Here is a 10,430-nt window from a genome sequence, read left to right on the forward strand (position 1 = left end):
GGGGTCTTTTTTTTTTTTTTTTTTTGAGTTGGGGGGGAGGGGGGGGGCAACCTGATGAAGCGATATAGTCAGCGAGCACCAGTTTACAAGGACACACTGAATGGGACTATGGAAGTGGATGCATGTGTTGCGCAATCATTCACCACCCTTCACATGTCACCTTAGCTTTCTTCTCAGATGTAATGTTGTTGTATGGAGTATTTCCGTGCTGGTTTTACATACATGCGAGTGAATTTCTACGTTTTTGTGTATTCAGAGCAATGGTTGTCAAAGGGAAGGAGTTGTGCTGCAGTGAAATGATGCAACTCTTTGTAATACTATTGGCAGTGAATGAAATAAGTCTAATTATTTAATATTAAAAGGTGAATTGCTTTAATTGTATTTGATATTTTATTGAATTAAAAAGATTTATACTTTGTCTTAACTATCTCTCTTGTAATTGCTTCTTTTCTATCTGTTTTTGTTTTGTTTTGTTTTTTTTTTTCAAGCAGGTGCAGGCTGAGACAGACAGGGGTGTGTAGGCCGAACGCTCGCCTACGATACTCACACACTGCATTACCACACATGTCAGTTTCAACATATTGCAGAGGAATATTTGAGTCGACAATAAGGCAAATTCGACCAACGCATGTTAGAAATTTAGTCTTTCACTTTTGAGATGAGGAGGAAAGTGTAATTCCAGAATTTTTTTTAGAACGCTGTGGATCACAATCATTCATCCACATTTACTGAATTCACAAACAGAAAACAGCAAGCCGAGGTGTTTTTTTTTTTTTGTTTTGTTTTGTTTTTTTTTTCCAGCTGTACAGCAGCAGAAATCTCAGTTATTGAATAGAGAAAATTTCATCTTCAGCCATTAGAAATGTGACTCCTCAAATCCAGGAATAACACTGTCTGACACTTTAGCTTGAAGCTACCACCATTTTAGTTCCTCTGTTTACTTAGTGATTTGACACAAAGGACCTCAGATCTTGAAATAGTTCCAACCAATTTATGCTGAAACGAATCTGCTGACAGCAGCAGAAAAAGAAAAAAGAAAAGAGACTTGGTCAGACTGCACGCAGCACAGAAATGTTAGTTTTATCTTTAGCACATGGCCCTGTCAATAGTTTGCTGGGTCCACTGGCCCAGAGAGAGGTTCAAGGTTGCATGGAAATTAATCAGCAACTAACCTCCTCACACTACTTCAGGTCACACTTTGGCAGCCAAAAGTTGGCCAAGAGTCAGATGAGCAATCCTGAGCCAGCCTCCTCCTTAACTCTGAGGTGAGGGGAAAAAAAAAAAAAAAAACGCTGCAGAAAATATAGAAGTTAAAATGGGAGTGACGGATGAAATAGATAAGCTGACAATTGGTTTGCTGTGGAATTTACCAAGTCCTAAGACTGAATTTGTGTATGTGCACACTGTGAAATACATCTGTCATGAGCAAGCAAGAACCAGACAGAGGAGATAAAGAAAAGGAGCAATCTGGGATTTGTAGGTGATCCATGACAATTTGGGGAGTGGAGTGTTTTCCAACTCGCCTTCCAAACAATAGAAACTTTGCTGCAAACTCTGCTGTTTTTCATTTTCTGGAGAGGAAGCGCTGCCTACATTAAAAAGTCACGTTACGGTCTCGAAATAACATGAAAGCTGTGTGATGTTTGGTGCAGTTGGAAATGGCCTTTTAAATATGCTGGATATTTCAACACACTCAATGATGAACAGTTTAGTTTTAAGCTGTTGTGCAACATCCTCCCTCTCCACAACACATCACTGCTTGAAGAATGTTACACCCACTTTTAAGTAATACATTGTTATCCTCCATGTACATGACAATAGTTTGTAAGTAGTCTTGGCTTAAGCTCTTACTGCATGCAAAAAAAAAAAAAAAAAGAAAAAGCAAAAAGGATCATTTCTGATGAGATTTCAAGAGATTCGTCAATGTTTTGAGCACACAAATGAAGGAAAAAAGAAAAATCTCAAATAATGTGGGACAGCGTAAGATCTACTTTGCTGTGAGCTTCCTGCCCTCCTCGTTGCTCTTCCAGCGCTGGCGCCGATTCAATCATACATTCTAGGCATTTTTTCTCTGATGACCCCACATTTCCTATTTGAGCTCTAAACAGTCTTTCCCTGCTCCTGGCTCACATGCTGACAGGAGAGAGGGAAATTCCCACACAGGATGACCTCCTTTCTTAAAAGTTTAGCCCGGCCCCCTTTCAACATTTTACCGTCAATGGGCAGTGTCTGTCCGTAAACTCTTCGTTGCATCACAGCCCCTCCAAGGGCCAGCTGGCCTCCTAAAAACTCCTCTGATAAACCAATATAAACGCACACACACACACACACACACACCTGTCATGCTGATGTCCACTCTGTACCAGATGTTGTGAAATGGAAGAATTTCTTTTTTCTACCTCTGAGTCATGTTAATGTTTTTTTGACATTTATGAGCAGTTGCTTGTTCCTCAAAATACCTTTCAATAATGTATCAGGTTTGCGTTTTTCAAATGAACAACAAATAAACAAAAAGTCGGATGCTGAAGACACAGCCTGATATTATTTAACGCTTCTAATAATTTGGCTTTAGTCCAATTTTTCTGATTTATTTCATACAAATGCTTCAGCAGGCGCAGCAAATTTGTTGCAGTTTCACATCAGAGGTATTACAACAGTTGTGTTGAAATGAAATTTCACTAAGCAACGGTGGAAAAGGATGTATGATGTCTGCACAGAGAAGATAATTTAGAAACAAGCACGACGTGTTCAATTTAATGGATGATGCACAGCAGCAAGAATTGCTTAGTTGACTCAAATTGATACACAAACTATTTTGATAATCAATTTTTTTTTTTTAGTCATTTATGTGAGCAGAAATAAATATTGACTGTTTCCAAGTTCTCTGACATCAAGATTTTAATATCTTCAATTTTGGGCCTAAACAAGACTAAAATGAGGAATTTGAAGATGTTTTCCACGTAATTTTCATCATTTTCTAGGTTAATTTAGACAAATCAATAATGATAATTAGAATCATGTTGTTATAATGTAGTGGAAGCGCCAATATGGCCTCTTGTAAAAACAAAAATAGGAAACCAAAATTTGTTCACATAACAAACACAGCATGTACTGCTTCATGCTGATATTATGATGTATGTTCAAGTATGTCATTACAGCAGTAATAAAAAATTACAGCTATAATTAGAACTATAATAATTATATAATTATTTTATCTTAATGAAATCAAACATAGTGGCTGTTTTAACACAGCTTATTAGTGCACATAAACTCATAAGTTTGATATTTTACCTTAATATTTAACAAATCCCACTGAAAAAAATCCAAAATGGCAATCAGTTCAGGTTTGGTAGAATTCATCTCCAAGCTTATTGGTATGTATATCTAATAAAAAGAGGCAACAAATACTTTCATTTTTTTCAGGGCATCAATAACTTCCTCAAACAGATGGTCACTGTAGTTCCTGCAAACTTCACACAATCAGGAGTTCATAGCACATTGTCAACCATAGACTAACCCTACTCTGTTGTTCTAGCCAGTATTATAAAAGAAGGGTGGTGCGTCAAGAAGTCAAGATAAATTGCAGTGTTTGTTTTTATGTTGCATAAAAACCAAAGCAAGAAGCACAGAGATTAATGGGACAGGGCAACTGAAATTTTTTCTAATAGTTGGGCAACAACAGAGTGTAGTGGTTCCAAAGAACAAGAGGTAATAGGCCTTAGCTGCAAAGATGATTCCCTTTTTTTGACTTGTTAACAAAAAAAGTCTATCAGCAGAAGTTTGAAAGATACCACCATTTAGGTGTTTAGTCTTGGATCCGTCCATTGTCTTTACATAACTGTTCGGGGTCACGTGGCTGCTGGAAAAGAGTGGGTGACACTCTGCACAGGTACCCAGTTCATCACAAGGTTGACATATAGAGTCATACAACCACTCAGAGTCATGCCTGCAGTGGGAGGAAGCTGGAGTAGCCAGAGTGAAGTGCCAAGCAGAGAGAGTGCATGCAAACTCCACACATAAAGGCCTCAAGCCCTGGAATTGAACCCAGAGCCTTCTTGCTGTGAGGCCAAAGTGTTAACCACTGGTCCTTTATTGTCTTCCTTTTTGTTATGATGCACCAGATCTCGATTAAGCTGTGGAGTACCTCAAAGCTCTATTCTGGGTCCTGTTTTGTTTTCTATTTACATGTGTAATGAGGGTGTCACATGAGCTTAAGCTGAAACCAGATAAAATTAAACATTATTTGTAACCGAGAAATTTTCGAAGAACGAGAGTCACTCTGACTGGAGTTTTAAGAAATGGGTTTAAAGAAGCGCTCAGTTGAGTTGAGTCCTCCATTTCAGTGTCTATTCTGTGCAAGTTTCATCCCACAGATGGACCAACAATCAGAGTTAAAATTAATGATGGTGCAACCCAAAATGGAGGGAAATTGCACTAACCTGCTATTGATTTTAGCTCAGTTTTATTGAATTATTGAATGATTCTGAAGAGCGATGACAGACAAGGGATAAAATGTCTGGGCCTCTAAATCTGAAATATTTGACTTTGCTAATAGCCAAACCTGTGTCATTGTTTGAGCCACATTGAAAAAAGATATTTATAAATGTTAGATTTTGATTTTTCTTGTTTGATTACAGTTCCTCCTCCAAAAGAAAAGGAACTACGGATGTCCGGACCATGGGTTGTAACGGGAAGCTAAACCACTTGAGCTACGGTAAACGGACCAGAACATGATCTGTCTTGAAGTGAACCAAGATTTCAACATCATTGTTCACTTCTGCTATTTTTGCTGTAGATGACTGTCAAAACACAAACTGACGAGCAGAAGTGACTTGCGGTCACTACACAGCAAGTATCACTGCCCAGATCTTGTGTAACATCAGGCGATCCTTGCAAAATGAACGTTGGTTTAATTATTAGAGCAACTTTTCTGCGTGAGAAAAGTCACTTTCAATACACTGATGGGATGTTAAGTTGTCACTGAGGCTTATGCAGAGTGAGGAAAGGATGATTTCTTAAATATGCACAAAGCACTGGAATGAAATTTCATGACATTTCATTTGAGTCTGACAAACTATCATGACAATAATTTTTTAAATTATAGAAAATGTCCTTTTAATTCTAAAAAACGTTTAAAAAATCTGCATCAACTAGTTTCAAAAAGGGCAACGGTCAGTTTACAATATTTAAAAATAATGATGTCATCATAATTGCAGATCAAACAAAGATGATTAATCCCAATAATTCTAATTCAGCACACTGATGAGAATGCATTCAGAGCTAAAAACACAATTTAACAGGTACATTTGGTCAGTTTGGGAAGAACTTATTTGTAATGGGAGAAAGTAATGAATTATTTGTGCTGTCTAATATGGTACAGTCATAGTTACAGAGAAAAAAATGTATTAAATCAAAAATGTTGTTGCTTAGAAATTTGTAACATTTTGAAATTTTTGTGAGAACGCTGCAATGGAAAATATGATATTCACCTTAAGAACGCATTACTAAAACACGCACCACCTTTTAAATAAACCCATACACTAACTATTAACTTTAATCTAAGTTGTACCTAATGCTATTGTTTTCTATTTTGTTATTTTGACCTTGGTATTCACAGTGCAGAGTTGAGCCAGACTCAACTGGTTTGTTTGGTAACGCTCCCTAACCACTTATCCATATGGGACACTCCTCAATACTTTTATTCACTGTTGTGTTTTCATCTGATATTAACCTGCAGAGATAGTTAGGTTCTGATATTTCTTTGTGGCAGTGACCAATTAAAAGTTAATTAGCCTTTAGAGGGTACAATGAATCACCTGCAGTCTCATACAGGGTGAAAAAAGTAACCTTTCCAACACTGGTTAGGTTGAAAAAAAAAATCAAAAAAAAAAAAAAATCAAAGAACAAAAATTTAAAATAAACTTAGTTTGCTTCAAATTTTTTGTTTAATGTAGATGAAAAAGAACCACATTTTCTCTCTCTCTCTGACTTTTTAACCTTTCTGTCATTGCCTCTATCACGATAAAATCAAAGAATACATCAAAAATCGAATAAAAAAAAGCTGCGGTGTGAATTCTTTGAAGTATTGTACAGTACTCTTCTTATCTGTTTAAGAAAGAAAGAATACAACTTGTACCATTTTCTCTCTGATCAGTCTTCAAGAAATTTGGAGCTCATTTGGTGTCACGTCATGCGACGAGAGTCAAATGAGATTTAATCAGGATGTTTATCTTTAACTGCAATGACTCTACACAAACGTATACATCTTAGTAATTTCCTATATAGTTCCGACTATTGCTACTTTTATGATGGCTTTAGAAAGGAAAAGGTGCCCAGCTGGTCTTTGAAGGTACTAAAGTTCCTTCACCATTGAAAGTTCAGCCTATGGCACGGTTCCTCAAAGCTCACATATAAAACTTTCCTAGATTACCAGACACTCTGACACACTGGAGAAATAAGCTGACATCCTGTTTTATTTTGACAGCCAGGCAATGGAAATTGCAAATATTATGGAAGTGGAAATTTGGCCCCTTGGTTACTCTAAACTGGAGATTTTTTTTTTTTTTTTTTTTTTTTTCAATTAAGGAAGAAAAGATGAATGTGTGCCCGAATTTTGAGGCAATCATGCAGATAGAAAGGAAACATTCAGGTCTGCAACTGCAATTTAAATGGAAGGTAAGAGGACAGATTTAGACTGGATCAATGATGGGAGAGATAAATCTGAAGGAAAGAATGTTCTCCTCGGATCTTGTGACTGCGTGTAACAGCCTGCAGGAGAGAGACTGTTACGCTTTAAAAAATGAAACAACACTGTGGTTGTCAGCAAGCACATTAGCAAAATGTACTCTCGGAGACAGCAGCTAGATTTAATACTATTGTTATTAGGAGCTTTGTCATGGACAGCTTATGCAACAGGTGGCAGGGTGTGTTGACAGCATTGGCAGGAGTGACAACATGCAACACCTACACAAGCTTCGACTATGTGACCATCCTCACGTTAACCACGTTTCCCCTTTCACCTCGTTGGCGAAGGTTGTTGTCACAAACACAAAATCATTGTCAGTCACACAAATCAGCTCCAACAAATTGCCGTGCGTTCTGCAGTTGCTGTGACGAAATAGATCAACAGTAACCCAAAGGAACACGGCGGTGACATCTGCGGTGAGGCAGACAGGCCAACCAGCTTTGTTTACATGCAGACTATATATCGACGTCAAAGTCATCACAGAGGAAGGATGCGGGAGCTTGAAGCGCACTAAGGGGGAAGAACCAGCTCCAACCTCTGTATTTATGCTATGACCTAAATGCAGGCGAGTCAGTGCTCCGACAGGCGAGGTACTACATGTCACATCAGTGTGTGTGTGTCTTTGACAGTTGGTCGTCAACAGGAGCTGAGGGGACAGGAACAGGAACAGGAACTACTCACGGGTGAATGTCTCAACAGACATAGCCGAAGACGTCGGCTTCTGCCTGCAGTGTAATGAGAAGAAAAACACAGGACTTTTCCATTTGAGCTAAAAACAATCAAGCTGTCTCAATGGAGAAAAAAAATTCGATACATTCTTTTATTTACACAGATTATTTAACACACAGTTAAACTTTTCTGTTGAATCAAAATGAGTTCAAGTGAATTAGCTGTTGGGTATCGAGTTATTCTTCAGTAATCTTTATTCAAGCAGGTAAATCTCTCACTGAAATTAAAATACATAAAATATAAGGAGGCAACATAAATAACAATAACCCCTAAATGTACAATTTTCTAAAATGAACAATGAGAAGCAATTACTTTTACAAAGAGTATCATTTTCACCACACTTTGGCGCTTCAGGCCATTCAGAAGGAGCTGACATCTGCCAAGGCCCATGCCAGCCAACACCGAGCACACGTCAGAGAGCAAAACTTTACAGCAAACGATCCAGAGCTGCGCCGGAATGTAATGGTTTATTCGCTGGCTCGTGACTTATCCCCCTGCCAGGTTTGCACAGTTCATCAGTTCACTACACATTTGTAGGCACAGCTCAGGTGCAGTCATGACCAATACCAATAAATGTTAACAACAAACCAACAAACAAGCAGACAACTAAAATTTATTCCAAAGTAGAAATTTGAGGGTGCAGTTTTAATCCCAATTTCAGTCAATTAAGCATTTCCACCCATTTGGCTGCTGAGATAAATTTCGAGGGCAGCATTTTACAGATTATGACAGACGAATAACAGCAGTGGTCCTGGTATTGAACAATGGGGCACGCCTTTGGTTACAGGGAAGAAGGAAGACATGTACAGTTAATTAGTTGTGAAATATTGAATGAGTCATGGTAGAGGACAAGCAGTTCCAGTCAGTCAAACGTTAAGAGGTTGATTTAGGGTTAATTCTCCTCTGTCGCTAAAATGGCCTTTAAAAAGTGCTGACTTTAATGCAAGAAGTTCAAATTGTCTCGTGAAAAATAAATAAATAAATAAAAAGCACGATCTGTATTTTTTATAGTAATGGCAACAGATGCCAACCTCTCTGTGCTGGCCACAGCAAATATTTGATTTTAAGTCTTTCGTCAATAATAAATTTGCTTCAAAAGAACAATATCAGTAAGAAATCACCATAATTTCAGCTGATCCGATTTGAGAAGTAAATTCCTGAAGGCGAAAAACTTTCAGAACTTTTTCAGAAATGCTAAATGCTAAACACTACATGTACCATTAGCGACCAGCTTCTCGGGCCTTGACAAATACAATTAAATCCAGAAACTAAAGCTGAATGTTATATTACCCACATTACCCGTTTAATGTGCAGACATGACAGTGACTTTTTTTCATGTATAGATTTACATTTGAGATGTATTGATTACTGAGCTTTGGAGAAGGACACAGCCAGGAAAGCTGATTGGTCCTGTTGCCGGTCTTTTTGCTGAGCTAAGGCCACCAGCAGCTGGTCGGAGCTTCAGATTTACTGAACTCACATTGAGGTGGTGTAATCTTTCTCTTAGCAGGAGAAACAAATGAAGAGTGAATTTTACTTACTTATCTTACCTGATCTTACACAACTCATTTGCTGTGTTTTGAACTATTTTTAGGCGCAGTATGAATGTTTATCAAAATGAAATATTGTGGAATGAAATGAAAATACTCCCAGAGTGGGCACATACTTCAAAACTGTACTGATGTGCAGTACACTCTGCTGACAGATACTGAAAGATGTCTCATTCACTCCCCTTGTGGGCTTTTCTGACGTTTTGAAATGATAAGGGCATGAAGAGACATGGTACACCTGACAGTGTACTCACACTTGTTGGTGTCAAATTTCCATTGTCCAATGCTGCCGTACACGGTGACTCAGGCTTTGCAGAGTCATGCTTGGAAAGATCTGACTCCCCTCGCATTCAGGAATTTCCTGATCCCTGCTCGACGCTCTGTGAAAATGATCTCCAGGCTACGAACGAGACTTACAGTCAAAGATCGTCCCACCCACCCTCTGAGCTGGCCGGCCATTGGGAAGTTCCAGGTTAATAACTAAACCGAGGACACATGTTGGAAGAGTCAGCAGGACAAGTCAGATATCCTTTTTGGTCGATTGTAAATGTGGAGTCAGCGTTGTGCACAATTAGACTGAGCAAAGCAGTAAGCAGAAGAACACGTAGTTGACATCCAATATTTATTCACATCACCAAAAACACAATTACTGAAAAGTGTGGCCTGATAGGTGGTATACACAGATATGAGAGACATTTAAATAATCACAATGACAGACTGACAGAAGTCTTCACCTCAGACAACATGAGTCATGGCTGCACTCTCAGATCAGTTTCAAAAGACAACTGTGACTTTAAGATGACTTCCGGTAACACCTTGAGTATAGAAGCTTGTGCGAACATGCTGTCTCTTGACGTCAGCAGAGCCATGGTTGGGAGTGCTGTTACTCACTCTGTTTAAATTGCATTCCTCACATCACATATCAGTGCCTGCCTCTAGTTTCCCAAACAGGAAGTTCTAGCCAAGACTCTTGCCAAATCATCTGTGCTACGCCCGAGTGCTAGAGTTTGCTCAAGCAACGCATGTGTCTACAAACATGTTCTCTTCTCCCTCAATGCTCACATACCATCATTCTGGTGGTTCTTCAGCCAAACTCATTCTTTGTCAAACAGTTTGGATATCAGCTCTGAGCGTTTGTGTGTCTGTGTGTTAAATAGGAACTGCGTGTGTTTCCACAGAATACTGCTGAGAGACCCTTTTATATCAGTAATGTCTGTGAGATCGCACAGAATTTAAGGAAGATGAAAAGCATCTTTCCCAAGATGTACTTGTTTTATAAATCGGGAGGAATTGCAGTTGGAGCCATATTTGTAGTGTACAGGCTCACCGGCCCCTTAAATACTGCAGGATTTGGGTGGTCAGTCAGTAGAAGAATACCTCTTACTCCAGAATATCATAAATAAAAC

This window comes from Echeneis naucrates, chromosome 7, assembly GCF_900963305.1.
Source record: "Echeneis naucrates chromosome 7, fEcheNa1.1, whole genome shotgun sequence".
In the NCBI taxonomy this organism is placed as follows: Eukaryota; Metazoa; Chordata; class Actinopteri; order Carangiformes; family Echeneidae; genus Echeneis; species Echeneis naucrates.